Genomic DNA, 14856 nt, shown 5'->3' with positions numbered 1-14856 from the left:
AACGTCCTCCGGTCCGCCAACCCACACTAACCCCCGGGCATCGCTGAGATAACCCGGGGAAGACGTTGGTGACGAAGGCCACAAAAGCAAAACACACAAATCCTATGAAAAATAGTAAAGCAACGACAGGCTAAACGAACTTACTTGCAGACATGGTGATGATGGCCGAGGGGAATCCTCCGCTAGGTGACGACCTTGGTGTGATGAACGAGCTAGGAAACTATTCTCCGAGGAACCCTTGATCGAAGCCGAGCAGATAAACAGAGAGAGGAAAACTTCCAAATGAGAGAATTCGCCCCCTTTTATAGGGAAAAGGCTCGGAAGGCGAAGCGTCACCTCTCCTGACAGGCGCCGCCTCCTAGACCCTAGGCCATCATTGCCTATGCCACGTCAGCACGTGTTTCCCACGCGCGACGTTTCGCCCACCACTGGATTTTCCTCCGAGCGCGTCTGTGTAACGAGGGATCAACTCACCGAGCAACTACGAGGATATGGGTCCGAGCATAAAGTAAAGTCACAGCTTCTTGACCTGAAAACTCCGACTTGGGGGGCTCCTGTTCTGGAACTGGGCCAAGGTTAGGCCCAATCCCGCTTTCGGCCCAATAAGCCTTAGAGGCCCACGAATAGTTCATTGCCTTCCTGCACGCCTTACCCGGAGCAGATGACCTTGCTCGGGGCTAACACCCTACCCGGAGCAGATGACCTTGCTCGGCGTTAACGCTCCCCCGGACGTCTCCCTTGCCGAGGACCCTGCTCCGCACAGGGCTCCTTCATATTCAACCCTCCGAATAACTCGGATCCCACGTGGCTCCTAAAAGACCGCGTCTTCCCTTGGACTTCGGAGCGGTTAACCAGGACAGAGGGCGTACACGCACCTCCGATATTTCCGCTCAGGAAACCTGGCAGTCTCCTAATTGGGCTTGGGAATCCAACCCAATAGCGAGATCATGGCCCAGCGCTGGGGGCTATATATACCCTCTTTGACTAGAGGGTCAGGTATTCACTTCTTTCTAACCTTTAGCTAGTACTTGCGCTCCTTTGCTCGTCTTCTCACTTTGGCATCGGAGTACCTTGCAGGTACAACCCCCTCCTCCTTCCTAGAAGATCCAGTCCGAGCAGCCTACGACGATCCTTCTGATCAGGTACGATCAGTAAGTAACTCACATGACTAAAGAGAACCATGGAATCGACATTAAATCTCATCTCACGATTCAACTCCTTAAATATCCCAGGGCCCGAGTCGTAAACGACATTCACCCGTATGAGAGGCGACAAAGGAGAACGTGAGGTCACATCCTCGGGAGTTGATCTCCAAAGAATAACTCCTGAACTACGAAGCCGACCCATTCCCATGACCAAAGTCCGAGAACGCCTGCAATATATGTGGCACATGGGCATCCTTGGAATTTCTTTACAAGAAGTATCCAACATATATGTAACGTGCCTACTCGCAGTTACTATCCTTATGTTCATTCTCTAACCCCTCGTCCATATTTACTACTACTACTACCATTAGATTGTAGGATTTCAAAAGAAGTTGCTTGATAGAAAAAGGAATGGTAGGCTAGCATCTGTCCATATCTCTTTGTCTAGGTATCCTAAGGTTCACCTTACCATATCCACATTTTGTTAACCGACGTAAACAAGTTACACCAAGTAGTTAGACCTCCTCGCCTCTAGATTCACATGGTTAGCTTCACAAGCTATAAGACCTCAACATCTTTGGTGTACGTGGCTAGCTTTGATTTTCCATCACCGCTCATTTCATGATGCCTATAACCCAATTAAAGGAAAACTTGGGCACCAAGGCCTTTATAACGATTAACGGATCAATTATCCGAGCATTATCTTTTAGTAATCAAGGTAAAAGGATACTCACATGGATTTTATTAATACTGTAGATGTTTTCATATTGGCTGTATTTTATGGTAAAACATTCATATGTGTTATGATGTCTTGACTAATGTCATGATATGCTATGTGTAGTGTTCTGCAGGTTTTGTATGTTTGAGCTAATACATGAGCTAGTTGGATGTCATGCTCGATGTCATGACATTAGTAATTGACAGCAGTGGCTGATATGTTTTGTTGTTATGTTTCCTTATTTATCTCAGACTATATTTTAGGAAACTATATATTTAGTGTTGTATGGTTTACTCTAAAAGATCTCATCTACAGCATATGAGTTAACACACTAATGATGTGGAAATTAGGCTAACTTGGTTAACCCTAATTTATGTTTGGAAGGCCCAAGTGGTGCTTATAAGAAGATTTCTAATCCTATTTTCAGCAGCAGAGATTTTGATTGTGAAGAACGTACTTGCTGCGACCTGTGTGTTCTGTGTTATTTGTTCTTAGTGTTTCTTATGAGCCAAGCATTTATCACCTTGATGATTTCATTGGACTAGGGTGTTTTGAGTTGTAATTTGTTTGTGTCACTCAAATCTTTTAAGTACAAGTGTTGTGTCTCTTGATTGAAGCTTTTAAGCAAGATCAAGATTTGTTTGAAGTATGTCTTCACTCTATTTTTATTTTCATCTGTTTGTTCTCACTGCTGTGATTGAGGGGGAGTGAGTAGGAACTCAGGTCTAGCACTATATTGAAATTGCATTGGGTAGATCTTAAGTGAAGAGGGTAAACAGGTTGTTTAACTCTGAATTAATAACTGCTTATAATGGATTTCCTCCCTGGCTTGGTAGCCCCCAGAGTAGGTGTTGTTGTACACCGAACTGGGTAAACAATCATCTGTGTTCTTTAATGCTATTGTTTACTTTTGCAAAGTTTTTAATATCTGTGTCTCAGTGGATGTCATGACATCCGATAAGAAATTGACTGAATGGTACTAGGATTTTCAATTGGCATCAGAGAAGGCACCCTTCCTGTTATTTTTTAGGTGAGAACAATATGTAACGTTTATTAGATAAGGGGCTAATAGGTGAGAATAAACATATATCTGACGGTTTCTCTTCAACCACCTCCTTCTGTTAGTGTCGAACTTATTATCAGATTCTTCTTTGGCTGTCCTGAAAGTTTGAACAATAGAAGTAGAATCTAACAATAAGTTCGACATTAACAAAAGTAGAATCTGGCAATAAGTTTGACACGGACAGAATAAAAAAAATAAAGATAGAATATAATAAATTATTACAAATTAAAACTGTATACATAATTTTGAAATGTTTAAGAAAATAGAAGAAAAAAATAAAGAAAAAACAGTATATTTTTTTAGGTAAATAAAGAGTGTAAAAATGAAAAGACATAAATCATTTACATATAGAAAATTAAATATCATAATTAACTTTAGAAATTGATTGATTGCAACTTTTAATTTTTGATTTAATGTGATTGCAACTTTTGATTTCGTATTTTGAAATTTGAATCTAATATAACTCTTATTAATAATTTGTAATTCTGTATACTTCTTCAGATTGGCGAAGAAATATTGTGTAATAAGTGTTATCAATGCAAAATAGACAAAAAATTTAATTGTTTAGTAAAATTTCATTAAAAAATTATGAATTTGATTTGAATATATATATATATATATATATATATATATATATATATATATATATATATATATATATATATATATATATATATATAGAGAGAGAGAGAGAGAGAGAGAGAGAGAGAGAGAGAGAGAGAGAGAGAGAGAGAGAGAGAGAGAGAGAGAGAGAGAGAGAGAGAGAGAGAGAGAGAGAGAGAGAGAGAGAGAACTTACTCCACATCTTGACCATTTATTATTTTCAATCTAATGGTTAAAAATAAAAATTAGTTAAATATGGAGAGAGAAAATTATTTCTTATTATTTTTAACCATTAGATTGAAAATAATAAATGGTCAAGACAATCAAATATGTTAACCATCAAATTGCAATTTACAATTTACGCGACTATGTACAATTTACGCGCATGGTTCGATTTGGTTTGCGATTTTTATTTTGTAAACGAACCAAACCAAATCAAACCGCATTATGTTACAACCTAAATTTTCCCTAACCCGCATTCAAACGAAACCTAAAACTATTATACATTAGCCTTATGATTACGAACAATTTTCTCATCCTTACGTTATGGTTTCAATTTCAGTCTTCTCAAATCTCTCCTAGAATTATCGCGCCATCTTTCCCACATAAATCTTACCTCTTCTTCTCTAATCTTTACTATCTTATATTCTTTCTTTTTCATCTTCTCATTTTTATGCAAATGTTCCCTCTTTCAATTCCGTTTTTATCGCACATCTTTGTCTATAATCTCTTCTCTTTTATGTTCTTTCTTTTTCATTTTCACTAATCTCTCATCTCTTATATATTTTTTTGTTTCATTACAATATTTTTGATATTGTTTTATGTAATTATTTTATGTTTATTATTTCACTTTTGTCTAATCTAATTTATACATATTAAATGGGAAGTTGTTGTCCAAATATGATGAGTTTTGTTGTTATTTGGTAGTGTATGAACGAGTAAATATAAAGTTATATTGTCATCTATATGTGTATATATGACTCAATAAAATATTTGTAAAAAACCGAACCGAACCAAACCACATAGGTTTGGTTCGGTTTTTTTCTAAAAGCCAACCAAACCAAACCAAACCGCGCGTCTTTTTCTCTTGCGATTCAGATGACTTTTAGCGTTAAAACCACTCAAACTGCACTGCGAACACCCCTATTACAAACACACAGGTATATACTTTCCTTATTTACATTTTTATTATATTTAAAAAACAAAAGTGTGTGTACCACACCAGTACCCGTGTCAACGCACGTGTAACATATCAGTACTATCTGAATGCATGGGTAACCAACCATATCGGAATTCGTGCGAACCCGCTGGTTATTTTATTTGTTTCACAATTAAAAAAAATAAAAGTAAATATATTTAAAATAATGTATGAATTTAAATAGGGGAAATGTGTTATTTTTTTAATTATTTATGTTACTAATAGCTTTGTTTTGGCATTGTTTTAGTTTAAGATATAATATTTTTAAAAATTACACGTAATACAGCGGTATCCGTGCAATTGTCAGGTAAAATTAATGATAAAAATATTAAATATTAACGGAAAAATGAAGTTATTATTCAAAATAATAAATATTTTTGGAATTTTAATTTTTAAATATAATACAGTATTGTGTAACAAACACGTGTAACACGTGTATATGTAACAATTGATTTTTTTTTCTTCTTTCTCTCCTTTATTAAACCCATTTTGATTTATTGCATTCACTGATTCACACTTGCTACAATTTCCACAACATATTTTTGTTTTGATCGAAACAAACCAAACATGAAACATACCACTTTACTATTTACTCCATCTTTTTCAAATTATAAGTTTGCATTGCACACAAATAAAAAAATTTAATTATTAGTGTATGAAAAGATAAATCATGTATAACATGTTCCTCATAATTACATACAATTATCAGTATAAAGCACCATTCTTCTTCTCAAGTTACCAAACCATGCCAAGTTGGCAACAATGTCTCCTTCACCCTTACAAATCTTCATCACACTCCTCACCATCTTCCTCCATTTCCACCACACCTCATCATTCTCCCTCTCAGTAGAAAACCCCCAACAAAACTTCATACTCTCACCCAAACGCACATTCACCGCAGGCTTCTACCCCGTAGGTGAAAATGCTTATTCATTCGCCATTTGGTTCACGCAAAAACACAAACACCTTAACAACAACAAAGCCACCATTGTTTGGATGGCAAATCGTGACCAACCAGTAAACGGAAAACGCTCAACACTTTCTATTCTCAAAACCGGCAACCTCGTCTTAACCGATGCAGCTCAATCTAATGTTTGGTCTACAGACACCACCTCATCAAAACCACTTCAATTACTCTTACATGACACTGGTAACCTCGTTCTCCAAGAACTAAACACAAACGGTTCCTTCAATAGCAATAGCACTCTGTGGCAAAGCTTCGATTTCCCAACAGATACACTTCTCCCAGACCAACCCCTCACTAGATTCACCAAACTCGTTTCATCTCGAAGCGAAACTAATTCCTCATCTGGTTTCTACAAACTCTTCTTCGACAACGACAACGTTCTTCGTCTTCTATACGAAGGTCCGAGAGTTTCAAGTGTTTTTTGGCCGGATCCTTGGGTTACTAGTAACGCTGCTGCGGGTAGTGGTAGCATATCGACTTACAACAGTAGCAGAATCGCTTCTTTGGATTCATTTGGCAGGTTTAGTTCTTCTGATAAATTCGTTTTCAATGCTTCTGATTATGGAACATTGTTGCAACGTAGACTTACACTCGACCATGATGGTAACGTTCGCATTTATAGCAGAAAAGATGAGAAACAAAGTTGGTTTGTTTCCGGCCAATTTAAACAACGGCCTTGTTTCATTCATGGGATTTGTGGACCGAATAGTACTTGTAGTAATGATCCAATGAATGGTAGAAAGTGTTCTTGTTTACCTGGTTATGTTTGGATTAATGATAGTACTTGTAGTAATGATCCAATGAATGGTAGAAAGTGTTCTTGTTTACCTGGTTATGTTTGGATTAATGATCAAGATAATTCTCAAGGTTGCAGACCTAATTTTCAGCTTTCTTGCAGTAACAAGACTAATGAGTCAAGGTTTTTGGCTTTACCTCATGTTGATTTTTATGGATATGATTATGGTTTCTTTGTGAATAAAACTTACAAAGAATGTGAGGATCTGTGTTCGCAATTCTGTGGTTGTGCTGGATTTCGGTATACTTTTACAGCTGAAGATGGTGGTGTTTCTTGGTGTTTTCCGAAGATTCAGTTACTTAATGGCCATCGTTTACAGAGTTTTGTGGGATCATTCTACTTGAAATTGCCAAAAAATAGTGATTTTGTTGATCAGATGAAGATTCAACAAAATGGGATGGGAATGGTTTGTTCAAATAATTGAGTAGTAAAACTTGAGCAAGAATACATAAAAGAAAAAGAAAATGGTTCCTTGAAGTTCGTGCTTTGGTTTGCTTGTGGTTTAGGTGGAGTTGAGCTCTTGGGATTTTTTCTGGTGTGGATTTTCTTGTTTAGAAGCCAGAACTCTGATGAAGACAATAACAGGCATATTCTAGCAGCAGCAGGGTTTAGGAAATTTAGTTACTCTGAATTGAATCAAGCTACAAAAGGTTTTAGTCAAGAGATTGGAAGAGGTGCTGGCGGAAGCGTCTATAGGGCTGTATTATCTGATAATCGTGTTGCTGCGATAAAGCGTCTTCATGTAGCAAATCATGGAGAGAGTGAGTGTGAGTTTCTTGCTGAAGTTAGCATCATTGGAAGGCTTAATCACATAAATTTGATTGGAATGTGGGGTTATTGTGCAAAGGGGAAGCATAGGTTGTTGGTTTATGAGTACATGGAAAACGGTACTTTAGCTGAAAATCTCTGATAGGAAGATTTTCCTATCAAGACTATGAACTAGGGTTTTCTAACTAAAAGGGGAAGAACATTAAAAGTAAAGAAAATTAAAATAAAGATAACTTTTGATTTCATTGATTGATTTGTAATGTGTCAATGACACTACATATATAATGTAACTAATGGGCCAATAACTAAAATGCCCAAATACTAGTGGAAACCCAATTCAATAACAATTGAACTAAAATACCAACTAATATAAAACCTTAACTTAATAATTCTAATTAAACTGAAAATATTAAAATATAACTAAATACTCTCTATCATTGCCGCGGGGTTCACTTGAACCTTGTCCTCAAGGTTCTAGAATTGGGATAATAATAGAGATTGCATTGCCAGAAGAAAAAAAATCCAGAAACATTGACCAGCCAACATTTATATTTCCTCTCTATTCAAGGATAATAACTAAAGTGCTTCTAATTTGGTATCCCCAAATAGTTATCACCACTAGTAACCTTGCTAGTTCCTTTAAACAAATGCTTCTTGTGTCATGCATTCCATTTACTTTCTCCCAAACAAAGTACCATGGAGTACAAGCAAAATCAAATGTGATGAACTGGTGAATGAGCAAAACAGCACCAACAAAATCCATTTTTTTTGAAGAAGAGAGAAAGCATTGGAATGGTTAAGAAGTTCATCACCAAATACCCAATAAACAGCTGAAGCAGTTGCTGTGAACCAATTTTTTTATAAATTGAAAGTGCATCTAATTTGGTGATAAAACTAATTTGATGTACATCCACACCTACTCCTCCATAGTGAAACTGAATAGCCAACCTATAAGTTTTGACTGCAGTGTCATCGTTAATCTCGCCATGCACCAAATAACCATCTTCCACTCTTCCAGCTCGACATAAAGTTGTTATAAACTTGTCATATTTGACAGTGCTCGGCGTGAAATCCCGCTCCAAGGCAAGACGGATCAGCTCCTGCACCTCATTAACCTTGCACTCTCTATACAAAGCATTGAAAATTGTGGTAAAGGCTCGTATATCATTTAAAAAAAACCCATTACTGAGAGAACATTTGAGCATACTGTACGCCTCCTTAACACTCTCATCCCAACACAGAGTAAGTATAAAATACTTGTAAGCCATTAGATTCAGATTCATTCCAAACTGTGACCTGAAATTATACATTTGCAGTGCAACATTCACCATCCCAGCTTTACAAAAGAAGCACCACACATCATTCATGGTAAACATATTAGGAGGAATACAAGACTCATTCATATCCATCAACAAACCATAGACATCATGAAGCCATATCTCCCTCAAAAGCATATAAATCAACATGTTATACCTATATGAACCAGTAACATAGCCTTCTGAATCTCTCTCCATCCTAAAAAACTCCGAAGCCACATTCGGTAAAGAAATGGTGAAGCTGCAAACTCTTTTAAATGCTTCAGGTGTGCATGTTCTTTCCATATTTGAATTAGCATCATGAGGTTTTGCTAGAATTTCGTAATCAATGTCGTCGTGAAAATATCCACTATTGGAACCATCCGCTAGCCGCCTTACCGGGTCGAGATTCATGAAATTCCGAACGATACCCTTTAATTGTTGTCTGACATATAGGGATAAATCAGAAACAATGTTAACTTCGAACGCTGATTTCACAACATCAACATTATTGACTAGGAGTTTCAAATCGACGTTGGATGGGGTTAAGACCGGAACGACGTTTTGAGAAGCTCTTAACAAATCATCTAAACAAAACTTTCTAGTCACATTCTCAACGAACACCAATCTCCATTGTAATGATACACCCAAAGCTGAAACGGAAACCGAACCCGAGACCAAACAAGAACCTGAATTACTCACATCACCATCACCAGCACCATTTTCAACATCAACACTCTTGGCATGTACTACATTTTCAGAATCACTTTTTGATCTTTGTCTATTTTGTTCCAAAGACAGTGTATCCAAATGAGAGAGCTTGTTGAAACTAGAAAAAAATTCATAGCTGAAATTATTATAAGTTACTTCTTTTCGATGTCCAAAACAATAGAGGAATATCATCCATGTAAGGGAACCACTGAGCTTCAAATAACCAATATCAGTCATAATGAAAAACAAGCGAGAGTAGTGAACCATGGTACAAATCTCAAGCAGAAGTGGTGTAACATAAAATATGGAATCCATAGCCAAATGAGAAGGGACAAGAGTGATTAGCATGTAATTGACCAAACCTGTTTGAGGTACAGAACATTGATGCTGGTCCAATTGAAAAAACAACAGGATCATATTTATGTAGTCTTGACACAATGTGCTATGAGGAACAACTCGTTCCGACTTGTGTGGGCTATTCAGAAAATCAATTTTTGTAGTCGCAAGTGGTCCTGGATCGTAGGTCATGGAGATGATACGTAACATCGCTTTGGCGAAGAAACTGATGCGCAACCCCTCTTTGGCGAAGCATCTGGCAGTGTCTCGTTCCAACATTTCATCAAACAGATGGTGAGTTTGTTCAAGTCGCAGCAGCAAGACTGGTACCGTGATTGAATCAAGTGGCTCTGGAAGTGGAGATGACCCTGATTGAATCGATTCAGCACCATCATATCCATCAAGCACCGAAGCCCGACTTCCAATGACAACAGTGAAAACCTCAAAATCATCCTTAAGAGCTTCTTTCCTTGCCTGTTCATCCTGATGGCCAATTAAAATATCTTTCTTTTCACGCTTTTTCAACTCTTTTTCCGCAATAGGCACCTCAAGTGGTTTCACATCAGGTCTATGCTTTTGCTCTAACTCCTCTTCAAATTTATCATCAGACCGTGATCGGGTTGCATCCCGAGATTTTAGTGTCGTCTTTGAAAAGCTTTGATCTGGAGGTTTTGGTGGAACTGAAAAATCTTCATCATCCCGAAACGCAATTACCTTGAAGGGAGCTTTGGCCATGAACATTGATGAAGAATCAAAGGCTGATGTGAGTTGAGTTGTGTGATCGAAACTTGATGGTTTCTCCGGTGGTGAGTTCTCTTCCAGGGACTCTATTTCTTCATCCTCTTTTGTCATCAGATTTGTTTGCGACACTTGATTTGTGTACAAATACGATGCTTCTTCTACATCCTTCTCAACAAGTTCTGAAATTGGATATAAAGACTCCGTAACACTTTCCTCCACCAAGGATGATAACTCTTGGACCAATTCCTCTTCCTCATCAGAAATCGGTAAAATCTCTCTCCATTCAGATTTAAAATGCCAAAGAAACACACTAGTGAAAGTATCCCAACAAGATGGTGGATGAAGTTGAGACCTCCAAAGCCACCATCGAAGAGCATGACCTCGAAATGATGTGATAGCTTTTACCACTTTTAATGTTTCCCTTGTTCCTTGCTCTTTGAAAAATTTCTCAACACAAAGAATCCACCAGTAGGCATCTTCTTCTTCTTCTCCATAGAACACTGGAAGTGCCATATAATTGGGGAGAATGAGATCGAAATGAAAGCACCAATTGATAGGAAGATTTTCCTATCAAGACTATGAACTAGGGTTTTCTAACTAAAAGGGGAAGAACATTAAAAGTAAAGAAAATTAAAATAAAGATAACTTTTGATTTCATTGATTGATTTGTAATGTGTCAATGACACTACATATATAATGTAACTAATGGGCCAATAACTAAAATGCCCAAATACTAGTGGAAACCCAATTCAATAACAATTGAACTAAAATACCAACTAATATAAAACCTTAACTTAATAATTCTAATTAAACTGAAAATATTAAAATATAACTAAATACTCTCTATCAATCTCTCTTCAAATGCACTTGATTGGGATAAGAGGTATAACATTGCTCTAGGAACTGCAAAGGCTCTTGCTTATTTACATGAAGAATGCTTTGAGTGGATTTTGCATTGTGATATAAAGCCACAAAACATTCTTATTGACTCTGATTACCAACCTAAGGTAGCAGATTTTGGTTTGTCTAAGCTATTGAATAGGGATGACCTTGATAATTCGAATTTCTCAAGGATAAGAGGGACAAGAGGTTACATGGCACCAGAGTGGGTTTTCAACTTGCAAATCACTTCTAAGGTTGATGTTTATAGCTATGGAGTTGTGGTGTTGGAAATGATTACCGGAAAGAGTCCAACAACTAGTATACAGATCAAAGAAGAGTTGTGTCATGAGAGGTTGGTAACATGGGTCAGGGAGAAAAGGAGAAATGGATTAGAAGTTGGTTGTTGGGTAGAACAAATTGTTGATCCTAAATTAGGATCAAATTATGATGTTAAGAAAATGGAGACTTTGGTAAATGTGGCTTTGGACTGTGTAGCGGATGAGAAAAATGTTAGACCCACCATGAGTCAAGTTGTTGAAAGGCTATTAAGCAATGAGCTTAGTTATGATCTCCACAATAAATAGTCATCTCTGATGGCAGTTAATTACCCGTTTTTTCTATTTATTTTATGTAATTAGATTTCTTATATATAAATAAAATCAATGGGCTTAAGTTAAAGCCTAAAAGAACTCTTGATTGTGTCAAATATGAGTTTGGGATTCAACCATTATTGTCGGAGGGGTTTAATTAGCCTCGAATTCAGCTGGCATGCACCCTAGGGTTTGGAGGATTTTTGAGACCTTGATAGAATTGAACTTGAGGTGAGGGATTCCTCCATGATTGATTTTGGTTCTTGTTCACATTTTCATGCTATTAGAGTGTGTTAGGAAGAAATATTTTAACTAGGTAACGTAATGTTTTGAGATAATTTAAAATGATTTGCACAAAATTTATTGTTTGAATATAAAAATAAATTTAATTTAAGGGTTAAATAAGTTTTTAGTCCCTATAAATATGACAACTTTCAATTTTAGCCCCTGCAAAATTTTTCTTCAAACAATAATCCTAGCAATATTTTCCGTCCCTATTTTTAGTCTCTCCCGTTAAATTTCACTAACGGAGGCTTACGTGGTACGCCACGTGTAACACCACGTCAATTAAATTCAATACTTATTAAAAATAGATAGATTGCGGGGGTTTTAAACCACTGTAAATAATTTTGAAATGACATCAAAACTAAAAAAATTTGAAATTCCTCTCATACTCATAGAATAGAATGTATTTGGTCTAAAATTATAAAATTGACCCCAAAAATTTTCAAAAAATTACAAATTGATTCTTAATAACTTTTAAAATTTACAATTTGATCCTTTAAATTTTTAAAAATTACAAATTGATCTCTACTTTTCAATTTTTTAATTTAGTCCAAAAAATTTAAATTTTATAAAAAATATCCCAAAAATCTAACAATGAATTATCTTAATACCCCATTCAAACAAAATAATTTAAAAATGAATAGATTTCAATTGAATCATTTGAATTGCTTTGAATTTTAAATTCTATTAAAATTTCCAATTACCTCATCGAAAGACATTCTTAGAGTGTGTTTCGATGAAGCATTTTAATGAGATAATGTAATGTTTTGAGGGAATTTAAAATAAGAGTGAAGACCCATTTTGGTCCCTCACAAATATTACACAAGTCAAATTAGTCCTTCACAATAAATTAGACCCAATTTAATCCCTTATAAAATTTAACCGGATCATATAAGTCCTTCTGTTAATATTTTTTTCAAACCAATTTTTTCTTAGTTTTGAACCGTGACTAGACAGCCACGTTGGATTTTATTTATTTTTCATTTTTTAAATACTAAATTCATTTTTATTTTTAAATTCGTTTTTAAACAATTATAAATTAATAATATAAAAAAGTCAAAATTATTTCTTATAAGGAGTTGAACTCAGACTCATGTGGTTAATCTTAAACAATTCTAAATTTAAAATAAAAAATACAAAATTTGTATCAATATGGTCTCGAACCTAAGTCTCTTCAGATTAAATGACGGTCAATTTAATAAAATAGAAATTGATTTGTCTATTTGTAAATGATAGTCACTTTACTAACAATAGAAATTGACTTGTCTAGTTATAAATGATAATCACTTTATTAACAATAGAAATTGATTTATCTAGTTGTAAATGATAGTCACTTTAGTAACAATAGAAATTAATTTGTTTTGTTGTTAATAATAGTCATTTTACTAACAATAGAAATTGATTTTTCTAGTTGTAAATGATAGTCACTTTACGAACAATAGAAATTGATTTTTCTAGTTGTAAAGTGTAAATCATTTAACTTGAAGGGACTTGGATTTGAGACCTCATAGGTAAAAATTTATGTATATAATTTGTTAATATTAGAAGAAATCTTGAAAATTACTTGTTTAAAAATTACTTTATAAGAAATAATTTTGACTTTTTTGATTTTATTTATTGATAACTGTTTAAAAATTAATTTAGTATTTAAAAAAAATTCAACGTGTCAGTTCAGTCACGGTTTAAAAGTATGAAAAGAACCGGTTTAGAAGTAGGAAAAAACCGATTTGAGAAAAATATTAATAGAATGACTAATATAATCCGGTTAAATTTTGTAAAGGATTAAGTTGGGTCAATTTTTTTGTGAGGGACTTATTTGACTCGTGTAATATTTGTGAGGGACCAAAATGGGTCTTCACTCTTAAAATAATTTGCACAAAATTTATTGTTTGGATACAAAAATGAAGAATTGTTAAAATGATGGAAATTTATAGAATATTTTATTTAAGTTAAATTTAATCATTTTTAATTGAGACCAAAAACCAAAAAATTTGAAATTGCTCTCATACTTCATAGAATGTATTTATTACTATTATTTCTTTAAATTTTGCAAATTAGTCTTCATATTTTCTAAAATTACAAAATTGACCCCAAAAAGTTTCAAAAAATTACAAATTGGTCCTTAATAATTTTTTAAATTTATAATTTGGTCCTTCAAATTTTTAAAAATTGCAAATTGGTCCCTACTTTTTCGAGTTTTTAATTTGGTAAAAAAAAATTAAATTTTATAAAAAAAAGACCCCAAAAATCTAACAATGAATTATCTTAATACTTCATCCAAACAAAATAATTTAAAAATAAATGGATTTCAATGGAATCATTTGAATTGCTTTAAATTTTAAATTCCTTTAAAATTTCCAATTACCTCATACATTGATAAAATGGATTTAGACATTTCTGCAATGTAACTAACATCTAGTCTTTAATGTGTTAAAATCAACCAGGGTGGTCCTGTTACAATTAGTCGTGACAAATAAGTTGTGGGATTGATTGACATTGTCGAAAAGTTGATCATGGTGTTGAAAAAGTAACTTCAAGTACACGAGGAAAGGGGTGAATTTTGGTATTCAAAATTTGTGATTAATTTAAACTCAATTATAAAAATAACAATTTGTATTAATATGATAAAAAACTGAGACAAAACCGATTAAAAATGGAAGGAAAGAAATATATCGAAAAGTAAATGACTAGAAGTATATAGAAAGAGTTGAGAGAGATTGCACTAGAAGTTGTAGTTGTTTCACTGATCTCTTGGCTT

General features: G+C 34.7%; 1 pseudogene; it reads left to right on the top strand.

Annotated features, from left to right (window-relative positions):
- The first annotated feature begins 5407 nt into the window (after positions 1-5407).
- Positions 5408-11807, top strand: LOC131658464 (putative receptor protein kinase ZmPK1; annotated as a pseudogene).
- Positions 11808-14856: the final 3049 nt, after the last annotated feature.

Source organism: Vicia villosa, linkage group LG3 (assembly GCF_029867415.1).
Source record: "Vicia villosa cultivar HV-30 ecotype Madison, WI linkage group LG3, Vvil1.0, whole genome shotgun sequence".
Lineage (NCBI taxonomy): Eukaryota > Viridiplantae > Streptophyta > Magnoliopsida > Fabales > Fabaceae > Vicia > Vicia villosa.
The sequence above is the reverse complement of the archived record's forward strand: the minus strand, read 5'-3'. Positions and strand labels throughout refer to the sequence as shown.